General features: G+C 38.3%; 1 protein-coding gene across 8 annotated transcripts in view; it reads left to right on the top strand.

Annotated features, from left to right (window-relative positions):
- The first annotated feature begins 1,396 nt into the window (after positions 1-1,396).
- The window catches only part of LOC128789028 (anoctamin-5-like), a 42,531-nt gene continuing 19,250 nt past the window's right edge, over positions 1,397-24,677 (top strand). For 2 of the 8 annotated variants that reach the window (XM_053944450.1, XM_053944448.1), the window contains exons 1-4: positions 1,397-1,414; positions 3,122-3,166; positions 5,443-5,507; positions 18,563-18,676. The gene's annotated coding sequence lies outside the window, so the exon portion shown is untranslated. Of the gene's footprint in view, positions 1,415-3,120; positions 3,167-5,442; positions 5,508-11,924; positions 11,973-18,562; positions 18,677-23,168; positions 23,456-24,677 lie in introns of those variants that run through there. The other 6 variants (XM_053944451.1, XM_053944449.1, XM_053944453.1 and 3 more) reach the window with 6 other exon arrangements.

Genomic DNA, 24,677 nt, shown 5'->3' with positions numbered 1-24,677 from the left:
CTTTTCTCTGGAAGTACTTGTTTAATAATAAAACACATGAAGAAAATTAATATGTCAGTGAAGCAGCCTATACTTGAATACAATCTTCTTCTTTTTAAGGGACTAATAAGATTCTTTAAAAATATTTGCAATAGATTTTCTTGGATTCACTGAGAATGTTCTCATTGTTAAATAGTTTTGAATTTTTAGAAGCATCTCTGTGAGTGCATGCATCACCACTTCAGACATCATCTTAGGATTGAACCTTTGGCTCAGCAGCACAGTTACTACTCTTCAGACAATACCAGCTGGAGTAGTAACCTTATCTTGCTTTCTTACAAGTCAGCTCAGTGGGTTTCCAGTTCCCAGTGGCAACTCCATCCAGCTCTGGAGGATGTGATCAGTATGTGCATAAGTTTAGTTGATAAGTCATTGTCAAGCTGCTTTCCTTATATATGGAAGCACTTGCAATTCATTATGATGCTCACTTGGAGGAGGTGACTCATTTCTCTTTCCTGTTGGCCAGGCCCGGTCATCGAATAATGTCAGGGGGTTTATTAAGATGGTAACTTCAAGACATCTAGGAAAAACATTTTCTTTCATAGCATGTTAAAGATGAATGTTGGGAATTTTCTTCATAGTACAAAGTAGCTACTTCATAACAACTGCAGTGTAAGTTTCAGGATTTGTTAGGATTTTTCTTGGTTTATTTGTTTGTTTTCATTTTACCTGGACCATCAAAACTTTGCTCTAGGGATAGGCATGTGTATAAACTAATATGCCAGTGTGTCAGACATATGTCGAGCAGTGCCCATGGTCTGAAAGCTCCTTGCTTGGTTTTGTTGGCTGAAAAGGCTGCTGTTATTGTGTCTAAGAAAATTGTGGAAATGATTGAAAGCAGAATTTTGGAAACAATACTGAAGTAGCAGAATCAATAGTAATACTGTCTTACTGCTGCAAAACAATGCAGCTTATCAACACCCGCATGAGATTCCTGTCTGTGGCTTTTCCTTTGCTCTATCACAGGTCTTAAATGTGCAAATGCAGATGATTTTCTAGTTTTGGTAGCAAAACAAATTTTGATCCCTAAAAATGTCTCTTCATCTGCCACCTGATTTTGGAAGCACCATTTACATATGTAAATGTTTTTAGTGGTATAAACAATCTGTCAAGAGCTGTACTTGGTGCAGATGAATCAGGGTTATAGAAGTTGGAAGAAAGGAGGGCTTAAAAGCCTTCTCTTGCTCTGTTTTCTGATGCAGAGTTGCTCTGAACTGTGCCAGACAGCAGCATCTGCACACCAGCTGCACCATGCCCAGCTGTACCTCAAGTGCAGCATCATCAGCCAAGTTTTTTTCTTTGCCATCTCCCAGCAGACTTGGACTTACTGAGGGTGCTGAAGTAAAAGGATTGTCATCTTCCAGGGAAATTGCAGGTTAGGTACAGTTAAAGGGGCTGGAGCATCCATGGCTGTGACTGTGCTAGTTATTATAAAAGCCAAGGATTTTTGCATTGGCTTTCGGAAGTGAGTGGCACGGTCCAGCCACACCTGTATGGCTAAAATCCCTTCTCTCCCTAGCAAGGCATATTTCCCCATAATACTGTTTTGGTGACCAGACTCCAGTATCCTCCAGAGTGTGCTTCTTCTCCATCTAGGAGAGTGCTGGAAGCTGAAAACAAAACGTTCTTCAAAGCTGAAACCATTCTTCAAAGTGCACCAACAGTTGAGTAAGAAGTCCTGTGGTTAGGTCTGTCCTGGGCTTTTACTTGCCTAGTCGAGGCACTACTGTTGTGGCCAGGACATGACCTGTGACAGGTTGCATTTCTCCCGGAGAAAGTGCAGTTCCTGCAGCTATTATCAGCAAACAGAGTCTGTGGGAGGCCTTGACTTACAATGCCATTGTTACTTTTTTGCAATAGCGCTGAACACGTGTACTTTTACCTTTTCCTAACTCATCAGTTTTGCCGTGAAGAAAAACAAAGTGATTTCGGCACCATGAACAAATTTGAAGTATTGTAGAATTTCTGATTGTTTAATTGCACAAGAAGCCATTTTTTTATGCTTGTTACAGAAATCATAAGATTACAGTAATGAAAGGACCTGTTTTGTGAGTAAACTACTTATATTTTAAGAGATTCAATCAATCTTGATTATATTCTTCAGTCTTTAGTGCCAAATGTTCATTTGTGTTATGGGCTACTGTTGTTCTCATCATTCGGGTCTGTAATTGAAGTAGAAATGGTCTGTAATTCTTATGGGTGGCATACCAAAAGTTTCAAAGTCAGTTGCCCTGCAGTTGGGTGTAGTTTGGGACAGCATATGTTGCCTCATACCGCAGAATTATAGGCCATAGGAAGGTTGCTTATTTACGGTAACGTGCACACTGCCAAGGCACATGTGTTTAAGGAGTTACACATAATAGCTGTGTGAAGATTTGTAAGGCTGTTGAAGACACCAGTTACATTGGGAAAGAGGCATTTCTTTCGGGCAGGATATATGCACTCCCATGAAGGCCATTGATTTGAACAAATACTAAAATGCTACATTTCTAAAATAATTTAGTGAGGTTTAATAGTCATGGAGTTGTACTGGAGTTAGTTTTGAACAAAAAATATTTCAAAGAGTTTCTGCTATTTATACAAATTTTATAATAAAGGGCCACTTCATTTAGTAAGTGTCCTTGTTTGTTGTTTTTGGCGTGCAGATATTTCTAGATCTGTTTATATACATAAAAGCATGTAGTGTTGAAGAACAAGGGCGTACCCTTAAATACGGACTTTTATCAGAATATTATTGTTTTACTCCCGTTTTTAGATATGAAGCAGTAATTTAATGAAGAATTTCAAAAGCATTTTCTTGACTAGTAGAAGCTGTTATGGTCCTCTCTGCCGTTGATAAGGAAAAGTGGCATCCTTGTTTGTGTTGCTGAATAAGGTGCCTGGACAAAAAGGTGAATGTTGGTGTTCCAAGAGGAGCCTGCGCCATGCTTTCTGTCTAGGTCACAGTGTCTGGTGTCCAGGGCTTATTCTTTTGCTTTATATAGTGGCTGTATTGTAAAGGATAGAGAAGAATTATGAAATGGGTTCATGTTAAAGTGAATTTTACTTCTGGTTCTTACTGAAGTGTTTTTTCCTTTCAAAGATGACATTGCGATTCTCACCAAGTTCAAGCCATCACATTCAGAAGGTATTGTACTAACCCATGTTTTACCTTCCTCCCTTTTTCTGTTTCCTCTATGCTTTTTTTTTTTTTTTCTGCTTGGAGCCCCTTGCAAATCAGACTTCAGTTTATGTGAGTCACTGGTATCACTTATGAGCCAGGCCTTTTGCAAGGTGATTTGCAAGTCAGTTGTTGGCTATCTGTTGGCAGCTCTCCTGGTTAAGATGTAATTGTGCATTTAGATTCATGGTGCTTGGTGCAGTTTTGGGATGCGGCCTCTTTTCACCTTCCTACATGATTTGGGTGTGCATTGCTTGTGCTGCTCATGTTCAGGAATCTGATTACATGTTTTACAAGGAGTGGACATACTGAGTATGTTGCACTTTTCAGTTAATATATGTTTTGCGTTCTCTTTTTACTTTCTCGTGTGCTTGCTGCCCTAGGGTTATTCATGTTTATTCCACTGGAACAGATTTTTCAAGAGGATTTCCTTCCATAAGTTACATAAGTAATCAGCTGTGGTACTGGGAAAGTGCTTAAAATGTGGAACTCTCAATTACATTTGTTCTGAGGTTAGACTTTCACAATTACAGAGAGTATAAAATCCAGAACCACCACCCCCTCACCCCCCAAGGCTGTTATAGGCCATTGAATCTGTTCAAGTTCGCTCAGCAGAGTAGAAAATAGAGTTTTCCTGTTTCTGGCCTGGAATAGGAGAGTTGTGTGACAAAATATCTGGGTTTCTGCTCCTGGGCCCTGGGCTGGTACCTTTGGCCATGTCTGCAGTAGCCACCTGCCTCCCAGGGCTTTAGACAGCACAGGTAGCAGAGCGTAGTAGGGATGCTCCCATTCTTTACCTGGTGTTCAGATTGTATCTACTAATACAGCTTTTCCAGGTATAGTTTGCTTTAGCAGAATAGCATGCAACAGTGTTAACTGTCTTGGCATTCAGAAACGTATTTGTTGTATTTTGCATACCATTGCTTGGTTTCTCATCATATCATATGTATAGTTAAAAATTGCAGAGACCATTTTCTGTAAGTGAACTTTGAAGGGGAAAAAAAATTGTAGGAAACAAAATGCTCTCAAGCTGTACTTAAGTAGCTTATGATTGTATTTTTGAAGAACCACTTTATATCCTGCCTGGATGCAATTTTGACATCAAATATTTGCAGGTTACAAAAAGAAAAGTAGGCTTGTTTTATTGGCAGAAATAATGTAACTGTAGTTGTTTTGACAGTGGTCCAGTGTAAGTCTGTCCAGTCTAAGCTATACTCAGCAATGCTTCCTTAATGGAGAAAGAAGTAAGATGAATCCTCTTTTCTGAAAGAGAGAGACACCATTTTTCGGTGTTTCTAGACACGGTCTAGATTTTGATCAGCTATTTTCAAAACTGCTTATCCTTTTCCAGTGGAGTGATTTAGTTGCCTGATTGAAGAGACTGGTCTGCCTAATCAGCAGAGATGGTTGTTTACAAAAACCTTCTTGGAGCAGGAGCCTAGCTTATGGGCTCAGAGTTGTTCTCCATAGGAAACTGGTGACAGTGTAAATTCAGAGGCACAAACCCAGCCAGTGTCTTGATCCAATTTAAGATTATGAAGGTACTGAATAGGGTTTTCCCTTTAGCATTAACATTTTAGTAATAGTGTCTTCGGTGAAACAATTGTATTTGTGGGAAAGTCATGTTGGAATTCACTACTGTTGTTAAAATGAAGGCAGGTTTTTTTGTTTAGTTTATTTTATCAGTTGTTGTTTTGGAGCTGGGGTTTTTTTAGGGTTTGTTTGTTTGTTTTTTGAACAAGAAGATAAGTAATAAAGTTCATTTTACTATTCTTGATCCTGTTGTCATACCTTCCTTACGTGGGTATTTGTAATCTTGAGGTTATGCATCATTGATTCCTTAGCAGAAAAACACACCCTAATTTGATCTCTAGCAAACACTTCCACAGGTAATTGGACTTCCATAACTAAGGCAGCAAAACTCTGAGTTGAAAGCCTCTTAGACCTAGCAGATATTTGAGGCAAGAAAGGTAAGTGATGAGAACAGATTTTTTTTTTCTGTCACAGTTAAAAATACGTTTCTGTGAATGCAAGGTTACACCAAGGTAGTACAGACTGAGTATATTGGGTCTTGCAGCATTTTTTCTCAAGCATTCTTGAAGATTTTATGTATTATGAGTATTATTTTCCATCCTTTACTTGTTCATAGTTCCATGCCTTCAAGGTCCACATCATTTTCAGATACAATAATATTTTTAAAAAAGGGATGTATTTATTTGAATCTCTTTTTCAATGTTCCTTAGGGGAAGAATGCAATGGACCTGAAACTATTTCAACTGCAGGATCAGAAATCCCAAGCAGCTCTGAGGTAAGGTACAGTACAAATGGTGTTAGTTAACGTCCTACTTGGTGGGAGGGAAGAATAGTTGTTGTGAAAAAGACAATTAGTTTTCAAAACTAATTAGATTGTCTTATACCTCCTTTTTATCCATGTAAACATTTTCTTCCTGTATTGTTTTGAAAGAGCAAAGCCATGAACATGACATGACACTCACTGAGTCTCAGAAGAGACTTACCAGTGTTAGTGCTACAACACAGTATTGGTAGAAAACAGGATGAGCTTAATGGTGTTTCCTGTATCAGTCTTGAAATGCGAATCATATGGTCTTTAAATGTTTTGACAGTTGGAAAAACATACTGTTTCTGCACAAACCAGGTACTTTGTTTTGTGCTGCATATCACATTGCTGTCTTGCTGGGGAAGTCAAGGCACGCTAGAGTTACATGGCTCTGGGAACCTTGTGACAGTGCAGCAAGATTCATGAGAAAGCAAAGGAAGATTTGAGTTACTAGAGTACCTCGTTATGTGCAACATGAAAAGCATCATCAGCTATAAATTTTTTCACGATGCCTCATTGGTTAATATGTACAGTACACAGTGTCTTGAAGAGGTATCAGTGTGGCCAGTATTCAGTTGAGAAATTGGTTCAAAATGAATATTGAAAATATGTCATCTTTACATTGGTATTTTACATTCATTCCTATTGTCTGATTTCTTTATTGTTGTTACATGCTTAGAGGAATGTAGGAAGTTTTAGACAGGAAAAGAAACAGCTGTTCTGTTGTCTCATACTGGCCATGAGCACTGATCAAAAATTATGTCAGTTGAATTGAGTGTTGAAAAACTGCAGCTGTTCTGCTGAGCTTCTTAAAAGTAAAACATGTCCTCAGCATCTTCTGAGGACCAAATCTGGAGATGATCACACAAAGACAGAACTCAGAAGGGCTTCCTAGATTACACAGATCTTTGTCTTCTTAGAACATTCAGCCATATCATCCCAATGTTTTAATAAATTTACCAGTTCCATTTTAAAACTTGTTCATATGTTCACCCTATTCCTTTCTGTTGTAGGAGTTGTAATCATCTTTTTCTCCAGGAAAATTTTCAGTGAACAGCCATATCAAATGCTTCACTGAACAATGGCCATCATAGCATGATAAGCTGATTCTGAGCTACTTACTAGAGTCTCTGAGTGGATGGAGATGACTTATTTCACCAAAGCTTGGAAAAAGTCAGTTCCTGACTTTTTGACATATGAAAAGGCAGGAAGCATGGGAGAAAGAGTGCAACATGTGTCCTATATGTAGGGAAATGGGATTTGAACCTTGTTTGAAGGATGAAAGATTCATGATGGGGTGGGAAAGGAGGAGGCTTTGATCTTCACATTCATGTCTGGGAAAAATTTATCTGGTTATCCTCTCAAAAATCTCTCCTTGGTGACTTCATGCAGCCTTTTCTCTTATTCTCTACTTACATGTTTCCTTACATAATTATTTTTCTTTATACTTCGTTATTAAAGATCACAAAGTATTGTGATTGTCATATTAGCAATAGCAGTAAGTAGTTGGTAACTTGGGGGTTTTGTTGTTATCCTTGTTCCCTCTGAGATAGCTTGTTTGGCCTTAGTTTGTTTCCGCAAATCAGGTGGTTATCTGATGTTTGCTTACATTTAAATTAGTACTTTTCTGTGCTTTGCCCTGTCCTACCCAATGAACCCTAACACATTGTCATTTATCTGATTTTTGCTTTCCGTGCGTTAGCCTGACATGAAGTTACAGTTACTCTTGATCTTCTTGCCCAGATTCACACTCTTACCAGCCATGAGAGGCTTAGTTCTTGATGATTGATGTCCTAGAATTCAGGTTAAGTCTATATTTAAAAGTTCTTCTATGATTTGCAATAGTAAGATAGCCCCTGATATTTATGTTTTTTTTTTTCATATAATGCTAATCTTTTGTCTTCGTGTGTTGTTACAGCTTCAGTTGTCTTCTGTTTAAACTGGAAGAATTTCTTTTCATTCAGTTCTTTGCTAGGCTGCCTTTAACCTCCTTGATGCATTCTGTAGGAATTCAGCAGGATCTTCTATCCCAGCATGGTTTCTCCTCCTTTCACCAAGGCCCTTCTGAGCTCAGGTCAATATGCTTTGTTCTTGGCTTGACAGGTAGCACATTTCTCTATTAAATGATTTTACCTCTATGATAGGCTGGTAATTTTCTTGTCACTTAACAATGTTTCTGCAGTTAAAAAACATGAACGTTTGGAATTCTTAAACCAATTTAAGTCAAGTAATTTTAAAACAGAAATGGAATTAATTAAAAAAAGCATTGGGAAAGAGTTAAATGAACTTCCATTCTGGTCACTACATTATGCTCAGGCTGTCTTTTCTTTTAGAAGAGAAGAAATATAACATCCAGCAACAGTATGCTTCTGTTCAGCAGCACAGAAAAAAAGCTAAGGCCTCATTGTTGATTTAGCAACAGAGGAGGGGGAAAAAAAAATCTAGATTTAATGTGGAGAGCAGAAACATTACCCACCCATAATTCAGTCGTCGGTTGTTTCTTTCTTTCTTTCTTTCTTGTGTAATCTGCAAAGGAATATGTGATTTGGATATAAGGAATGATGCAAGTAAAACAAAGAGTGAAGAACAGTTTGTAGTGAAGCCTGCCAGCATATATACAAAAGTTGGATGAAGTCCAGGACTCAAAAAGCATTGGAGCACCAATAAGTGGTGCATGTGGTCTCTCATGATTTTGCATTCTTGCCTATTTCACCTTGGATTTTTTCCATTTTTTTAAACTGCTTCTTCTTGAGTCTAATTTTTCTTATTCTTAAATCTCCCACAGGACCAAAAGAAATAAGATCACTTGGACTTCATCAGCTTTTCATATTGCAAGACTTACAGCATAAATAATTTCTGGATGCTTTGTCATGCAGGGAGGCAAGGAGATGTTTTCCACAAACAGCAGACTGGAGAAGGGGGAGAAAAAGGGATATAATGGGGGTATTTTCAAATAATTGCTGCAATGGGGGCCGCTTCAAATTATGTCCTTGTTAAATCAGTAATACATAGACAGCCACTTTTGTTAGGGATGGGCAACTGTCTTCAGTGAATCCCTGCATACAATCTACCTGAATCAGTCTTTATGGAGTTCTTATTCCAAGAAATACATAAGTGCCTCTGAAATCCTTTCAAGCAAATTGGAAGATGAATGAAATAAAACCTGAGAAACTTTTTTCCCCTCTGTGCTTTCTATTTGTGCAGAAAGCACACTAGAAAAATATACGATGGTGTGTCTGCTCAGGGATTGTAATTAGTTGTTCAGATTAATAAGTAAATGAAGATGAAATACACTGACAAAATAGAGTTCCTGTGCCTAAGAGGAAAGAAGATCACTCAGTTATTTCAAGATTGGAGGAAAGGTTAAAAATTTGAATTTACTATTTTCTAATAGTAAAAGTTCAGGCCATTCAGATGGGATAAATGTAAAATTAGTACAGCTTTTGTGCAAAATTGAATCACCAGATTGTAGTTTATCAACATCTGTAGAGGTCCATCTATACAGAGGGCTACTTGTTATTCCAGTTAAGAAGCACAAAGTAATTTGAGATGTTTGCTTGGTATGCATGTAGACTCTGCCTCATAAAAGACAGGAGATTGCACTACTGTCTTGAGTAAGACTGCAGGAACGGTGCCCTATTCTACCTGTAAGGAGATAGGAATTGATTTTGCACAGTTATACATTAAATTTTTACCTTTCTATTAACTTCACACCAAGAAAATACTCACTAAAAGTTCCTGTTAATCAGGATTTTCCATAATGTAACTAGATCATGAGAAAATCTGTGAACAAGCTGTCTTTATTTAAGCCAGGTTAGCAGAAGTAAATCAGTAAATTTATTAAAGCAGTGCATTTTTACCACAATTACAGCTTGACTCATAGGTTGTCTTTTTTTCAGAGCAGCTGGTGCTGCAGGTGTTCCTGAAGTTTTTTTTCCTGAAGAAACACCATGACATTGTGCATTACTTGTTCATTTTTCAATTCAGACTGGTGGATCTTCAAGTAGAGAAACATAAAATACCATTGTTAATATTGCAAAGATGGACCAAATTGGTTTGAAAATCTAGAAAGAAGTAAAAAAATACTTCTTCCAAGTCTAACAGAAACACATGAGGGTTATTTTGGGGAGAGCCAGAGTGCATTAAAGACTTAAGAGAGTGGATTCCAGAGTGAGAGGGACCAGCCCAACACTGCTGCCACCACTGCCAACCTTCTCAGTTTTCATCTCAACAAAGTTGGATTATTTGGGTTGATTCTTGTTTTGCATTTCATGTGTTACCAATGCTGGAGCTCCTTTGTGCTGTACACAGACTTTGGCATATCATGAAAAAGCAGTGTGTTTCTATCAGAGTGCTTGAAATGTGCAGGAGAAGGTATGAGCACCAGTTTAAAAATAGTTAATCCTAATTACTTGAGCTAATTAATTTCTGACTGTTATACTGAGCAGTGTAAGATCCCATGACTAACAGGAAAGCATTTAAGAGAATGCATAGGAAAGTACAAAGGCCTTTGCCAGCTGTGTGTCTTCACCTTACAGCTTTGTGTTTCACTAGATGGAGTAAAATTATGTCTGTGAGTGAAGCAGTGTGGGCAGTAAGGACCTGTGGGTGGCTAAAGCCTGTATTTCCATCTATCCATGGAGGAGGTGGTGAGCAGTGGGTGGGAGGAGTAGGGGATGGAGAGGCTGGATAAAAGCAGATGGAAGGGTACCAGGGTGGATGGAGGGGAATGTGTGCAGTGGAGAGGTCAGAAGCTGTAGGGCAGCATTGAAAAGCAAGGCTGTGCTTTCATTGGTGTTAAGTTTGTACAGTGCTTTCCATGGCAAGTATTTATGGTGTATAATTGGAGAAAATCTTCCCACTGAAGTGTCTCAGCCCTTAGTTCTCTACTAGAGTGCAAATTTTTCCAGTAGCATCAGTGACAGGAGGATTAGACCTGTAAACCCAGTTCAGACTATCTTACGGTAAGAGCACAGTGCAGCTATTTATAGTTGCACTATTTCTCGGGGGATTCCTTGCCAAAAACCAGATCAATCTTTCTGTTTATTTTACTGCATTCTGAAGAGGACATTTTTGACTTAATTAGATAAGCAAATACCCAGACATGGCATCATTCAAAAAGAATGTAAAGATGTGTGTATGTATTACTTGATGTGTAACCAGGACAGGAATGGACCTTAGTGATTCCTTGCAAGAAAAATTATAATAAAAGTGAAAAATATTATTTAAAAAATTATAGACAGTAATTTATGAAAATTGAATTTGGGGTAATAAACTTTCTGAAATTTTACAACTCTAAACCAGTAAATGGTTAAACCATAATAATAAAATGCTGTTAGTATTCTGCTTCTATTGAAAGTTAATTTAATTCCACAGAGAGCTATTGCGTTTTCATAATGGACTTGCAGTGTTTGGTTGCACTATTTAAATGTGTCTGAGGTTTATATTCAAAGCACACAAAAGCAAGACAGAAGTGTGGTAAGATACTGACTAACAGAATTAGATACAGAGAAACTGCTGAGGTATTCTAAGCCATTATTCATTCCAATAGCAGCAGCTGATCTCAAAACCCATCACTGCTGCAAGGCCACAGTGGTGGGCCAGGACCCCAGAGAGCTGGTGGCCATGTGTGTAGGATGGCTGTGCTCTGCAGAGGAGCTGCTCTTGGTGTTCCTGTCTGTCACACCTGTGTGGAGTCTGGCCTGAGGATGTTGCAGCAGCCTCCACACTAACATACAGGAAAACAGTGAGCCCCCAGCTCTTGTGCAATTAAAATTAGGGTAGGGCCTCACTGGGTGCGGATCAGAACTGGAAGCTGGGAAGCCCTTACTGGTCTCATTAGGTATAACTGCAATTACTGGTACCAATTTACCTTGTGTACACTGTGAGATTAAGGATTTGTCTCACTGCATTTGTTTCCTTTCAGTGTACACTGTATAATTGCAGTTTGTTTTTTTTGAATGCCCAGTCGTCTATGCTGTGTACATTTTCTCTCTTTGGGATCAAAATAAATAAGAGTACTATTAACAGTTGTTCTTCAGTTTATAAATGGTAATCTGCACCAACTTGTTTAGCCTGTATTTTTTCTAATGGAAATTATGAGAAACACTGCTTAACTCTTATCAAAAATTGCAATTATTACTGCTTAAAAATCAGTATGGACCATGTAAAAGTTGGTACTGTAGGCTAGAGACCAACCTGCCCTGCAGAACAGAGGTTGGTTTAAGCTCTATCTCGACTGAAAGCACATGTATCACTTAGAAGAGCTTTTCAGCAACTTACACCGGGAAGCACACTGTTTCTTCTGAATTAGCCTTGACTTTTAAATCTGAATTAGCCTTTGCATCATTGCTAACGACATTGTTTTTCCCGTGATGCCACTGGCAGGGCCTAAACAGCACTGAGACTACTTTACTCATCCCTGAACATCAAGTGGTAAGCAGTAAGAAGTATTCATGCTTCCTTGCATGAATTTGTGTGGTGTCTTCTCTTACAGTATGCCAAAACGTCCCTCACCAGAAAATTTTCCAGTTTCAAGGATGCCATCCTTCTAAAACCAGTTTTTTCTAGTTGATAAAAATGAACATGGTTTTGCTTTTATTCCTAGAGATGACTTAAGAGATAAATTCAAATAAATCAAAAGGATAACAGACAAAATTGAAAAGTTGAGATTGGTGGAGAAAACTGGAAAGTTTGCTTTTTTTATCATTGTTTTGGTTTGATGGGATATAGGGTGTATTCTGACTCTGGTGTTATTAACAAACGTGGGATTCCTTTTTATCATGATGGCCTGAGGGTTCTGTGAGTCAGCATGATACTTTAAAATGTTTTAAAGAGCAAGAAACAAAGACTGACATCATTTGAAATATATTGCCTCTCTTTTTTATTGTAGTAAATAATAAGGAAAGGCTCAGGATAGCCACTTACTGAAATTCACAGACAAGATAACTATATAAATTCTCAAATATATCAGAAAACTTAAAATAATCTTTATTGTTTTATGGAGAAAAAGTAAAAAAGTTGTTTAAAATAACTGAAGAAGTACATGCTGAGGTGTATTAAAACTGTCTGCTTGCTCACTTTGGGCTCTGGTGTCTTCCATTAACACGTACGCTCTCCTAGCTTACTTTTTATTTTTCTTGGTTCTGTTCTTGTTTAATGTATTCTTTTATCCTGAGAGGCTTTTTATGTGCATTTATATTTCAGTGCAAATACCTTGGTGTCTTAAACTGCTTTGAAATGCATGTTTTCAAGCTTTCAGATTTTAATGTGGTTCAGAATTGAAACATGAGTGAAGGTGAAAAAAGCATCATGTAGCAAGTTTTAGCTACAAGAAATACATGGGATTTTGTGTTTCTTTGAATGGGAAAGGCTATAGTTTGGTACTCAACCTTATAGCCTGCATGAAGTATAACTGGAAATTGGGATGGGTGGTGTTAAGAGTGTTAATACATGTCTTCAAAGTGAGTAAGCTCTTCAGTTGCATAGATTCCTTCAAGGAAGAATAATGATGAGAACTTCATGGGAAGGGTCTCTGGTAAAGTGGGAACAGAAATATGCCATTTTGATTTTCAGGAGAGTTACCTGTATATTTGTGTATGTTCTGTAAATGTATTTCCAGGAACATTTTACTTTTGGAAATATATTTCTATTACTTAGATATATATTTATAAAGTTATGTTTAAGTTCATATATTTGTATAAATATATATATTCATATTTAGCATAGCAGCACTTAAAGCCATGTGTTTTTCCTGTAGCATGTTTTAATTCAGTGAAAAGGAGGAGTATAGAAATATTCCGTGCAAACTGGGGATCTAAGTGAAGGTGATAACTTTGTTTTTAAGTCATTGAATGTTTCCTACCCTTTCAGTTATGGAGACATTTCTTGTATTTTGATTCAGCTTTCAAGCCTTATATTTTTGTCCATTTTTGTATTCTGAAAGTTTTTCTACCATAGATTGCTAATTCATAAATTACCTAGTTGTGTTTTAATGTAGTTCTTTGGGGTTTTTACACTGTCTGTTTTACATCTAACTTGCTGTGTGATTATCAAAGGTATGCAGTTAATAAAATAAATATTTTGTTTGCAGACTGTGTCTTTTAAGCCAGCAAAATGTTATAAATCAGTTTAATGTTGTAGTTTCAGGTAGTTTTTTTGCCTGGTAAGGTACAACTATGATAATGTAATTCCTTGATATGCTGATGGGGGATGATAAAAACCATTCCATGGTATTAATATAACATCTAGTCTTTCTTGTTAGTCACAGCCAGAGGTGCTTCCCTGTGCTGCAATTAATGGAACTAATGGGTTCCTCCATCTCTACTTGGTATTGGTTACTGCTTTGTTACTGAAAATGCTGCTCTAAGCCACCTTCCCACAAAAAAGATACAAGATACAAAAGCAGAAGGGGAAGGGTGCTCTGGTCAACCTGCAGTCCCCACTCTGTGGGGTTGGACACTTGGGAAACCTTAAGGTCCCAGGCACTGGATTTGGGAAGGGTGTTTCTGAACATAAGGAACTTGCAGTTTTCTGGCTGAATAATAATCCGAGAAGTATTGTTCTAGGACAAGTTTCCCTGTCTTTGAGGTGTGTGCCTAGAGCGGGCTGGGATATTTAGTAGCAGAGTGTATTTGGAGGAAGCTCCTGCCAAGGTGAGGGCTGTGCTAAGTGACCTGAAAGGATACATCTCCTGTTGGATGGGATAACCAGAAATAGAAATCCCTCAAAGTCCTATAAAAACACACAGGATGAAATAATTCAGGTATAATCTGCAAAGCATATTTGTGTTTTGGGTTCTGTAATATCACTAACCCATCATGGGTCGCTGCGCACACTGCCCAAGGCCCACTGTCAGTGTGCCAGGGGGGCAAGTGAGGCCACAGAGGCATTTAGAAGGGTGCCTGTGGCTCAGCTTCAGCCCGCAGTCGTTCCTCTGAAGCACTCTCTGTGCCAGTGTTGGTGGTTACTGCCACTTCCAGCAGCTGCTTTACCTCTCCAGCTCCCTGTGCCCGACTGTTTGCCTTGGCCCTGGAGAAGTGTCTCAGAGGCACCTGTGGAGTGGGGCAGCCAAGGACTCCTCAGCAAGCATTCAGGAGCGCTGAATGGCAAGTCTGGGTGGATCTGGATGTCACGTGGGGTTGCCAGCCAGCATTTACACACCGTGCCCAAGCCAGTCTGGGCAGAACGGACCATGGGCTCTTACATTCTTACTTCATCTTGAGCTGTGCTTTGTTTCCTTGCTGACATCTTGGTCTCTCCTGTCACCTGTCCTGTTGAGTCAGGGTTTCCTACTGCAGGGCTTTGGATTGTGTCTGAGGTGAGTATTGCAAGCCTAGGTACTTGGAGGGTTGTTTGGTTGGACATGGTCCAATACTCCAGCCTCTGCTGGGTGTCTAGAGAGAAAGCATCAAATATAGAATAACTATAACTCTTGATATAACACCATATGAATCCTGTTAGTTTGCACTTAAGCCACATGAAAAAAAAAATTATCTCTTCATGATAGACCATTACAGCATTCAATTAGCACATGTGTCTGCAAGCTGAGTGGTCACAGTTCTTAGAGAGATAACTAGACTAATGAGTCTGGAAAGCTATTACAGGATAACAGGAGGGCATTGTTTGTGTTTTGAACAGGTGGGTTTTGGAACTTGCTTTGTAGTTGATGGATTTATTCGACATTTTGAAAGCCGTGGTAATTGCTGAATGTTTGCAGTAATGTGATTGCATAGGATCCTACAGTGAACTTGGATTGGAAGGGACCTCTGGATGGCTGACCTCCTACTCAAGGCAGTGCTGGCTTCAAACGTAGATCAGGTTGCACAGTCAGTGCAGATCAGTCCTGGCCTAGCATAATCAGGCTGTGTTATCTCTGAGGATGGAGATTAGCAGTACACTCTGTTGTACCCATCCCCACTCAACCACAGCCTCTCATCCAGTAGGAATTTCTCCTGTTATGACTTGTGGTTGTTGCTTCTGGAGTTTTCACCATATGCCTCAGGGCCCCATCTCTTCTGTAGTTCCACACTGGGTGTAACTTAATGAGTAAAAAGCTTCAGCTTGCTATCTGTACTGTTTTGGGAAGGTTTAATTTGGTTACTTGTGTTGCAGGAAGAAGACATTTCAGGATGTTTTCTGTGATGAAGTGTACCTTCATTTAATGACTGCAGGTTGTTGAGGATCACTAACTGCATTTATGCCGTTCTGGAAAGAGCTGTTAAGAAATAAGATGTACAGATGTTTAATGATTCACTGATAGAATCAATGCAAATTACAAACTTTTTATATACATTAAATTTGTAGGCACACATGTATGCACAAACCTTCGTGAATGTGCAAGACTGATCTTGTTCTCCTTGTGAAATCCAAATGCAGCAAAATGGAAAGGAATAATTTATGGGTTAATAAGCAGGCCTGTCACTATCCACAATGAATAATCCTATGTCTCAAAGGATAATCCCCAGAAAGAGAAAGAAGTGATAAGTATTCCCCTTCTAAAAGGAGATCTGACAATGACTACTGCATCTTTTTAAATTGGTAGTCAGACCTTTAATTGCTGAGGATTCTGATACATCTTAGAAAACGACCAAATTTTGATGGCAGTAAAGATAAAATACTTCTTCAGTTGTATTGAATAATCTAATTATAACTATGCAACCCAAACAATTTGGGGTGCTCTTTTGGCAGGAGCTTTTTTTTTTTTTGAAGTAAATATTGCTTATTGTTTTATTTCTTCTTTGTGTATATGAATTTAGTGCACTAGAACAATTTCTGTGCTTGTGAAATCACTGTATTTTTTAAACCAGTGGTTGGGACAATTGCTAACATTGTAAGTTGTTAGAATGCACTTTGGGGTTTACTTATTGTAATGCTGAATAATTACAGTACTGTTGATTCTATACAGATGTTAGCGTGGTTCTATGCACTGTTTTAACTTGATTAACTTAGTATCTGAACTTGCAGTTTGCATGTAGTTGCAATTATATTTGCAAAGAAAGACCTAAACCTCTAAGTAAAAATAGAATAGAAAAATGCTTTTTCTTTTTGGCTTTTGGATTCCATGATTTTTGTGAACCATTTAATCATGAAAGATGATGTTCTGCATTTGGAAGCAAAAGCATTTCTGAGGTAGCTGTCCTGATTTCAGCCATACAAAGTAGTCTAATTGATCTGCTGTAGCTATTTCTCAAGAAATATATAAAAACCTTAACAGAATTGCTGAAGAGGAAAGGCAAAGAACAGATGGCAGCATTTTCAGGAAATAATTTCTTTTAGCTTTTTTTGTGCTGCATTGATTTGTAACAGAGTTTTGTACCTCCCCAAGGGCTAGGATCAGAACACAGGAGTTCTCGATAATGCATGGCTGCCTCAAGTGTCTAATTTCAGCAGTTACTAGTGTGTCTGATGAAGATGCATAAAGTTGTGCACCAATAGGATTTTCAATTATTTTTATTTATTTTCAGCCTATTTAAAGATAAACACATGAATTATGTGGCTATTATTGCTTGTAATTTTGTCAGCTCTGGAATTACATGCTTGCCATTTGTTGTTTTATGTCCCAGTTGGTCCAACCAAACACGAGCATTACAGAAACATGCGTGCACTATGCATGAGCCAGTGTTTTGGTACCTTTGCTCTACACTCAAAACCACTTTCTTACTACTCTTTTTAAAATCTGCTGAAGTATCCAAATGATAGCAAGTAGTACTATAGAAATCATTATCTTAAAACATTTTTACGGTCCAAACGGGTTTCCAGCCCAGCTTTGCCTTTAATAAAAAAGACATGATAGTCATATTATTTGTGGATGTTTGTGTTTTTCTGATGTTTGGAGGCTTTTCCTAGCTTTAAAGGACATGGATTTCTTGCTCACTGTAGTTGGGGTGTACATGCTTGAAGCAGTTCGTTCTTGGAAAGAAGCAGTGGGCCTGCTAACTACTTGTTGGTTATTCCAGCAGAGTGGAAGGAAGTATAATCTGTTCCTGAAGCGACGTCTCAGGGTAAAGCAGTGATCAGTGCTATTGCAAGTGGTTTGGATGCTGCAGTAATAACATGCTTCACTGTGTGGCGCCTTCTGTTAACTGGTAGCAAGGTTCACAGTTACAAATAAATATCCTGTGCTTTCTCAGGGAACACATGCTTCCTTGCACGGTATGAGAGAGAAAAAATAGAGACATAATGCTCTGTTTTGTTCCTACTCTAATAAAATAAAACCCCAATTCAGCCCTATACAAATACACTTTTGCTGATAGGTTGAAAAAGTAACAACCTTCCTCAGCACAGAGATACATTTAAACTAGAATATTCACTTCCTTGGAAAGCACTTTGCTGTATGTCTTGTATGTGATTTGATAGAGCTGAATATTGGTATGATAACAAACCATATTACCTAATGAGTTAACTTCCCTAGGAGAGTGAGGTTACAGGCTTTTATTTGCCTAACATTAATTACTGTGGCCTGCTAGTGAAAAAGGTGGATGTTGTTACTAGGACATTCTAGCATGTTGGTAAATTAAAATATGACCTTTAATAGATCAATTGGAATACTAATTACCCTGTTACATTGATATCTTTTATTAGGTGTATTTTTCCCCATGAAAGTAAATACTCAATGTTGAAACATCACCTCTGTATTTTTGTGAGCTGTATTTATGTATGGTCATTGCTGGGACATATGTCTCTGTGGTGATTGATGTAGTGAATGTTATTATGTAGAGGAAAATGCATGGAGTTTACATTTTGCTACCTGCTTCAAGTATTCACAAGTATTGCTACACTAACATATATATATATATTTATTTTTCCTGTACCAGTTATTTACATGTAATGCTTGTGGACATATGCAGTTAATTTTGAAATTACTTAAACTAGATGTAGCCCTTGGTAAAACATGCCCAAATATATCTTCAGCTGTAAAGAAACTGAAGAACTGTGTTAATATGGGGGAACTTCTTTGCCTTTTGTGATATTTTAGAGAAGCAGCAGTGCTTTTTCTTTTATTCATATGCCTGTATTTTCTACAGATTGATAAAAGACATCAAAGCAAAGATTCTATTTTCTTCAGGGATGGTGTCAGGAGAATTGATTTTGTTCTCTCCTATGTGGATGATCTTAATAAGGAATGGGAAAAAAAGTTGGTAAGTGTGTCTTTTTGAAGCCCTCTTAATTTTTATTTATAATAAGATGAATATCAGTTACTAACCCTTTCAGATCACTAGACTCATCTGGAATAGAATTTGCCAAAAAAATCTATAGCAATTCCATATATGAACATTTCTGTATAATTTACTGTTGTTTGTCAGGATCCATTTTATTAGATTCTTGTGTCTATGTTTATTGAATTGATCACTCTTCATTACTTATGCTGAGCAATATATTATACAGTGGAGCAAAGCAATCCAAATTATTTTGCTTCTTCATTTAACAGTCTAGCTAAGACTTTGGAGAAATATTTGTAAATACTCGCACCTGTAAATACTTTCAAATGAAGGAGGATTATTCTTCTAAATAAGCAGATGTCATCCAAACAAGATTTAACAATGACTAATTTTTCATACCCTTTGACTATAGTTAGAGGAGAAATAGATTCTTAGCTCCAAGACTCAATGCAGTTTTCCTTTCATACTTTTGAGACTCTTTTCTTAAAATATACTCTGAGTAACACGAACACAGCATGTTTTCCTGGAGCTTTTCCCTGTGTTTGACCCACTGTCTACATATGCATGTTCATTCTTCTAGAAGAATATTTAAAGTGGCTTTGAGAAGACCCCTCCTATGTAACAGAGCACAAAAACAAACTTTCTCTAAAATTCCAGTTAGTGATTATCCTTGAACTTGCCAGCAAGACCCAGTTGCCTGAATGGTAATAATAGGCCAGATGGAATCAGTTAATGACACCTGTTTGTTACATGCTCACACTGACACATGAGGTCTCACTTGGCTAACATAAATTCAAGCTATATAAAAAATCCAGTACAATGAGAGGCAATCAAGACAACAAATTTTATATAAAGCACAATATTTAAAAAAATAAGGATTTAAATTTGTTTTTTTCTCTGTATTCGCTACCTTCTTTCAGAGTCAGAAGAGGTTACATTTACAAACTAGTCTCTCCACTATATAATTCCAAAGTATATTCATGATCAAAAAAAAATGTAAAAAGGAGAGAGACACTAAAAAATTACATTCTCAAGTAATCTTATTATTCTGAAAAATAAGGATATCTGAAAAAAAACTAATTACACCAATGCTTATGACAAAATCATGATCAAAACTATTGGTCTTTGAAGCAAAGAACAGTTACAATCTTTATCTTGTAATATTGAAGTATTTAATAATTAAAAATTCAAATTTTCTTTGGAAAAATACTGCGAGATTAGGCTGTTAAAAAAATTGCATATTGCTTTCATTCTTTTATGAAGAAAATACTGTTTTCATTAAAAACTTCTGCTGCCTGTCCTTGCATCCAAATACAATCCAGCATAGAACACAGCCCCTCTATACTACTCCTATTACGTTAAAAAAATCCAAAAATGTGTCATGTCTCTGTTTGATGCTTTTCCCAGATTAAGCATCTCAGTCAGCTTTGCTCAGCTAGCCGCATTGCAAAGATTTTCTTGGGAGACCAGGTTATTTGATAACTGTGATACCATAGGTTTATATACAAGCATACTTTTTCAAACTCACCCTGACTTTTTGTCAGGCTGTAGTCCTTGCTAGATGCCTTCTTCTCCCCTGAAGCAAAATGCATTTCAAAAAGGAAGAGAGGCCACTCAATGTAGGGAGAAGAAAGATACCCATACAAAATTTGTCAAAGCAACTCTTAAACTTTCCCATTAGTCATACTTGAATTATTTAAAATGAGGGAAGAAATGCATACTATTTAGGTTATGTTTTGGGTGGGAAGGAAAATGAGTCAGATGATCAGTCTAGGCACTCACTCATGTTGTGTGCAGCAGTTTCTTTCTCATTGATTTATGGCTCATTAGGAGGTTGTAGGAATCTTTGCCAGACCAGAGTCCATGTCCATGGGTGTCATTATTGACTGAAGGATTCACATGGGAAAAAGCCCATGTGTTAGTAGCTAATATTGCCCTTCCTCTTTGACATAAAAATGCACTTCCTAGGAGAATATCTCAGTCTTTCAAAAGGCCTAAACATCCACATTAAGTCTTGTGATATTTAATTCTGCATATGTCTGTTTTTTGCAAAGGAGTTTATGGCCTCATGGAGGAAGGTCAGTGGCCCTGTAGATAAACTCTGTGGTCACTGGACAAACAGTCATGGAGATACCAATTTCTTTACACAGTTCATGGGGCATCTGCATATGCCCTACAATTATGTTCACCATAGATCTTTATGCAATTAGTATGTCCATAAATTAGTGCAGACTTCTTAGCATACAAGTTCTGTGCTATTGTCTTTGTGGTAACAAGATTTAAATATTGATGAACTGCAGCCTCTGGAATTTGTCTGATATACACTGTACTTGCTATTGTACAGTTACCATAGAAAGAAATGTTTCTTTTATGGTAGTACAAAGATGCAGTAAAATGGAACAGCTAAGAATAGAAGTGTTTATATGAGGAGAATAACAGTTGTGACAAATGGTTTTGTTTCCTAGTCTCAAGGAAACACCTTTATTCTGCATTTCTAAGAATGGGATAAATATCTTCTTTGTGTGTTTCAGCATATCCCTGATACAGATGTAAGAGACAGAATTTTCATCTTCTCCCTTAGTTTCACGCAGAACGACTTTTAACTTTTTGTTATTCCCAGATACATTCCAGCTTCAACTGGAATGCTGTTCTGAACTTGCCTTCAGCTGTTTTGAACTTGCCTTCTATAAGCTACATTAATAGATCCAAACCACAAAGGTCTCTGAATAAAAATTAGGATTCCAACTTTTTGAGACAATATTATTCCTTAAAGCCTCCAGCAGATGTGGAAATATTTTACCACCATGTGAAATGTATGTGAACACGAAAAAATAATAGAATTTATAAAAATATCTAACAAAGTATTGATGTATGACCACAACATAGTCTTTATTGTCCATAAGTATATTTTTTCAGAAGAACTACAGAGCATTAGGACTCCTAGATCTCTGTGCAAAGTAACTCCACCCCTGTGTTGACTGGAAGCAAAGTCTCTCTGTCCCCAGTGGGGTACAGAGATAAAGAAGGAAATTTTATTGAGTTCCTTTCCCAGTTTTCATCATCTCCGACAGAATCTTCTGCTTTCTTAGAGGTACCAGCCAGGCCAGAGTTAGGGAGCCACGGGCAGCAAGTATCAGATGCTTGTTGCTGCTGTTAGCCCTGTTAGCAGCTGCACCCCCAGGTCTGCAGGAGTGGCTGAAGGCTGGGCTCAGTCTGAGCTCAGACCACACCACACAGCTTTGCAGAAGTTTGGCTGGTAGTTGCAGAAGGAATCACAGCATATCCTGCGTTGGAAGGGACCCCCAACAAGCAAGTTCAATGAGTCAGCAGTGCCCTGGCAGCCAGGAGGGCCAGCCCGGTCTTAGGGGGGGCATCAGGCACAGCATCACCAGCCAGGCAAGGGAGGGATTGTCCTGCTCTGCTCTGAGCTGGGGCAGTGTCACCTTGAGTTCTGTGTGTGATTTTGGGCACCACAATATAAAAAAAGACTGAGGTTGAGAGACTGTCCAAAAGAGGGCCATGGGGCTGGTGAGGGGCCTTGAGGGGAAGCCTTATGAGAGGCAGCTGAGGGCATTTGGTTTGTTCAGCCTGGAGGAGAGGAGACTGAGGGGAACCCCATCACAGTGTACAATTTTCTTGTGAGGGGAAGAGGAGGGAGAACTACCAGTCTCTTCTCTCTGAGACCAGTGAGTGACAGGACTCAAAGGAATGGCATGAAGCTGAGTCAGGGGAGGTTTAGGTTGGGTGTTAGGAACTAAAGGTTTTTTACCCAGGGGCACTGGAACAGGCTCCCCAGGGCACTGGTCACAGCACCAAGCCTGACAGGGTTCAAGAAGCATTTGCACAACACTTTTAGGCACACAGTGTGACTCTTGGAGTGTCTTGTGCAGAGCCAGGAATTCATAGAGTTAAAGAATCACAGAATATGCTGAGTCAGAATGGACCCACCAGGACTTGGACCTGCATTGTTACCAGTTGTTGTAACAGCATTGTTATCACAATTGAGTTTGTAGAAGTTATCTCTCTTCCCTAGGTACCTGATTATGCAGTGTTTATAATAGTATTGCTGGGCTGGACTTTGGACTTTAATCTTAGTTGGGATGGTTCATTGCAGCCCAACACGTTGGATGATAATGCTTATCCCACATTATGTGAGATATACACATAATATGGTGGATGTGATGACTTACAGAACTTCCCTCGTGCCTCTTTGACTGCAGATTGGCATCTAAAGCAGAGTCAGAAATATATGCACCAGGGATAGTTTATTAGGTTCGGGGCAGTAAGCTTAAAATTCTAAGTGCACATTAAAAACAACCAGCTCTGGTCCAAGGATGCGTTTTGTCCATTTTAAGCCTTTGATGGTGACAGGAAGAAATCCAGTATTTGACAAGAAAAGGGAGAGGATTTTTTTTTTTCACAGCAGATTGATTTCCTTTTAAAAATGTTTTTCCCATTAACTGGAAAGTATAGTATATTGCATGGGTTTCAGGAGGGGGCTTGTGGGAGAAAAGCAAGGTGGTAAAAAGAGCATAATTTCTATTACAGCACTGCAGTTCGTCACACTTCAGTGTATTGTAAGGAAAGATAATTAAGATGGAGCCAGACCCTTTGGCTCTGTCTGCTCTGGAGCTGCACAGCTGGAGAGAAACTGGCTGGTGTCTGGTGGCAGAGAAGCCTCTGATGTGACTTGCTTGGCTCTCTTCCAGTGTTTGCTGGAGAAAGAATACACACCAGTGTGCTTTGGTAGGAGAAAAGGTAATCCAGAGTAGCATATAGCTTTGGATACTAGGCTTGAATGTCAGCTTTTCTGTAGCATCATAACATACATTCTTAGATCACCTTTTATTTGTGTTGTTCTCTGATTGTCATGTCAGCAGCCCAGAGTTCTCTGACATGTTTATACAGTTGCATTTAGGCAGGTTTGTGGGAAAAATAGTGCATGGAATTGCTTTTGCCCCCAGCAGGTGCTAGAACTCAGGAGTTATCCTATTTGTAAGTTTATATAGTCCAGTGTCTAATTTAATATCTAGTAATATTTGGCAAAATCAGATGTGACACATAAAAATGAGTGGCCACTAACACAGGAAAACATCTGAGGGCTATGAAAGCTATTCTTCAATCTGCATTCATTTGTCTGAGTAGGTTATGCAAACTGAAATGCAAAAGTGGTGGTCTACTCCTCACTGACATGCAGGAAAAGAAAACTGGCTGAAAATTATCATGTTTTGGGGTTTTTTAAGTATGTTTGAAAACTGTAATTTAAGACTTTTCAGTAGAAGAAACATTAGACAGCATGGCAGGGGTTAGTTAGGAATAAAGTTGTGGTCTAGCTTGTGCATTTTGAAGAGAGTAGAGCTCAATATTTGGCTTAATTTATTGTTATTCTGGCAGTTCTTCAGCAAATTTTATATAATTAAGAGGAAATTAATACAGTCTCTCAATAGGAGCAAAAATTATACAGGGAGGGAGAGGAAGAAAATGTTCTTGCCTAAAGACATGACTTAGGAATTACTTTGCAAAAAAAAGAGTTCAAGAAGAATATCAAGCTCACACAAGTCATGCAGCCACCAAACAGTGCCATGGGCAGGGTTGTTATCTCTGCATGAAGTCCATGCTGACTTTATGCAAGCTAAGCACATGCAGGGATTTGTTGGTCTTAGCAGTGATGTTTGTGAAATACTGTTTGAATTGTCTGTAATCAGTACTTGAATGTCTGTATCGGGCATAATTGTATAAATAAATATGCAAAATAAATAGGTGAGGTAAATAGACAAAGCTGTAAGCACTCAGAAGCTGTAAGCTTCCGGAACTTTTCTTTTCATCTTTCTCTTGGAAATGTAGCTAAACTTGAACACACCCCACACACCAGCCTCCTGAAGTCAGAAGTGCTCTAGACACAAGACATCAGTTGCTTCTCTGATGACCCAGATAGCCCAGAACAAGCCTTTTCCTACCCAGTGGGTGCCCTGTGGCTAGT

The sequence above is a fragment of the Vidua chalybeata genome, chromosome 6 (genome assembly GCF_026979565.1).
Source record: "Vidua chalybeata isolate OUT-0048 chromosome 6, bVidCha1 merged haplotype, whole genome shotgun sequence".
Taxonomy (NCBI): domain Eukaryota; kingdom Metazoa; phylum Chordata; class Aves; order Passeriformes; family Viduidae; genus Vidua; species Vidua chalybeata.
Note: the sequence above shows the minus strand (reverse complement) of the source record. Positions and strands in the feature narration are given on the sequence as shown.